Here is a 3106-nt window from a genome sequence, read left to right as displayed (position 1 = left end):
GCAGCGGTAAACGCGCTCGATATGCGATTGTTGAAGTTAAGCAACTTTCGCAAAGGCCGGTCATAAGATGGGTAAAAAAAAGCATCTTGAGCTCCTCCGTGCTTCGGAAGGTACGTTAAGCCGTTGGTCCCGGCTGCATTAGCAGTCGTTAATAACCGCCAATCCGCACTGGGCCCGCATGGTGGTTTAAGGCCCGATCTCCCTATCCATCCATAGGGAAGGCCCGTGCCCCAGCAGTGGGGACGTTAATGGGCTGATGATGATGATGATATGTACTTACTGTAAATTGGGGTTGTTTCCATGATCTATATAAATCCGTGATAGTGCTGTTTGTAGAACACGAGACTATCTAGAGTTACGGGTTAGAATCCCTGAATTCCACTTTTATTTTATGAATTCATGTTTGGATCATAGATAAATTGATATCACGTGGTTTCCAGGATTTGTGCCCGGTTAATGGCAAATATTGAGAGTTATTGAGGACAGAAGAGGCAAGATGATTGGACACTTAATAAGACACGACGAATTTATTAAAACATCATAGAAGGAAAGCTACAAGTAAGGAAAGAGAGGAAGGGGAAGACCAAGAAGAGCTTACATGGAACAAATTAAAGAGAAGGCGAACGTCGTGTCTTATAAGGAGGTGAAGGAATCGGCCTTTGATAGACAAGAATGGAGAATGCTACACCAACAAGAGCGTGGCTCTTAAATAAGTGATGTGTTTAAAACCCGTGATGGCTCTGTTCCGAGATGGTGTGACTTACATTGTAGAGTCAAGGGTTTGAATCCAGCACGGGCCTAAACCTATGATTTTCGAAATAATTTATCGAATTCATGTTTGGATCATAAATATATACTAGGACTCCTGTCCTCCGCCTCTGAATAGTACTGACAGTCACTGCTGCCCTCTGTCAGGTTCCAGGCTACAGTCCCTGTGACTTGCCTCTTCCGTCCTGCGTTTGTTTTTGTGCAAGATAAATTATTAACCGAGGAAAAATAACATGTTTTAGAACAAACAGCAAGTAAACAATGCGTGTGAAAGAGACAGAGAGTGGTGTCACATGTCAGCCACTAAATGCGGTCGACAATGGAAACCCGAAACTCCTACCAAGGTCTGACCGCCTGGTACTTTTGATACTAAACTTGTGCAAAATGTATTTAATACAGGGTGCTAGTGACATCGTAACGAAAACTTTGAGGGATGATTCAGACCACGATTCTGAGTTGATATCAAGTAGAATTTTCCGTCGCAAAAGTATGGCACGGAAAATAATTATAAAAACACTAAATTTTTCATGAATTTTCCGACAGGAAATTCCACTTGATATTAACTCAGAATGATGGCCTGAATCATCCTTCTCAGTATTCGTTACGGTCTCTCTAACACCCATACCTACTTGTATGGCTACCGTATGTACTTGTACAGGTTTTGTGACATCGTAACGAATACTGAGGGGGATGATTCAGCTGATTATTCTGAGTTAATATCAAGGGGAATTTTCTATCTCAAAATTATAGAATTGGACATAATTTAAAAAGAAACTAAAAAATCACGAATCGACGGAAAATTCTACTTGATATTAACTCAGAATCACGGCTGAATCATCCCCCTGAGTACTCGTTACGATGTCACTAACACCCTGTATATGTCTAGAAGGCATATCAAACATAGCATGCCGTCTACATCCCAAAACATAACATAACATAGACATATTTATAATGAAAAAAAATATAGAAAAACTTGCGCCATAATCTCGGAATTCACAATTTCACTCTTTACGCTCCAAATTATGTTTTTTTACCTGAAACAAAAAGAATAACATCATTAATAATAATAATTAACATTTATTTATTCTAGTAACAAGACCGGCGACCGACGACTTCCGTGGTCCAGTGGTTTGAGCGTTGGGTTCATGATCCCGAGGTCCCGGGTTCAAATTCCGGTGGGGACACATCACGAAAACCACTTTGTGGTTGTCCGAAAGTAAGATGATCCGTGCTTCGCAAGGCACGTTAAGCCGTTGGTTCCGGTTACTACTGACTGACGTAAGTGCGTAGTCGTTACAAGAGTCATGCCAGGGGCCTTTGGCGGCTTAATAGTAACCCTGACACCAGGGTTGATGAGGTTGGTAATTCACCTCACAACCCACACAGTGGCAGTTAGAAGGGCCACGTGAACGCGAAACGCGCGCCATACAAGTATGAGCAAACAGTTCACACTTCAACTTTGCACTCCACTCGTCCGCAAACTTTACGACGCACGGAGCTCCGCGATAGTATATTATAAGGTCGTCTTGTGCGTTATAACTTGCAGGGCAGAAAATCAAATATCGGCTATCATGCAAGAAGATCCCTCCTTATCACAGGAAAGCTAAAAAACTTAGTATGATTGGCTATTTATCTAAAAATGACTTTTATATGCAGTAGCTTACGAAAAGTAATGATAAAATTGCAGCTTATCACATAAAATATACTTTATTGGTAAAGTGGCTGTGGAATTTGAGAAGCAGTAGAGCTATCTTAGTAATCTGTTTGCAGGAGTTGTAAAAGAGAGTGGGGTTGAACTTTTTTTGACGTGACTTATTGTAGATTTGCCGCAGATGGCATTAACTACTTGGCCGGACAAATGGGTAGCGCTGAAGGCTGTCACCCGGTACAACGTTTAAGACAACAGGCCTGAGGGTGCCCAGTTGGGCGCGAACCTCGGCTCAGGGCGTCGTCTGAGAGGAAAAGTATTTGTAAGAATTAATCGACGCTAGTGGGTCGATAGCGATAAGCGCTGATTGAGGGAAGTCGTCGACCACGCCGGCGGGGTCATCAGGGTCCTGAAGTGTTTGGTGTCGCGAGCTGATTGGCTGCCTCTATGTATGTATGCTCTTTGTATTTACACTTTTATATTTTAAATTTTATAGATTTTGCATGATTTATGTAATCTAAATGCACGGTAAACTATATTTTTTTTGTAACATCTGTCACACTGCATTTATGGCAAATAAAGAATCTTATCTTATCTTATCTTATCTTATGGCCCAGTGGGGTTGAACCGGCGACAGCAGTTCTCATACAAAATGCGCGTTAGGAACTTTCCAACCTTTTTCTTCTATTC

This window comes from Pectinophora gossypiella, unplaced genomic scaffold, assembly GCF_024362695.1.
Source record: "Pectinophora gossypiella unplaced genomic scaffold, ilPecGoss1.1 Pgos_74, whole genome shotgun sequence".
NCBI classification, from domain to species: Eukaryota; Metazoa; Arthropoda; class Insecta; order Lepidoptera; family Gelechiidae; genus Pectinophora; species Pectinophora gossypiella.
The sequence above is the reverse complement of the archived record's forward strand: the minus strand, read 5'-3'. Positions refer to the sequence as shown.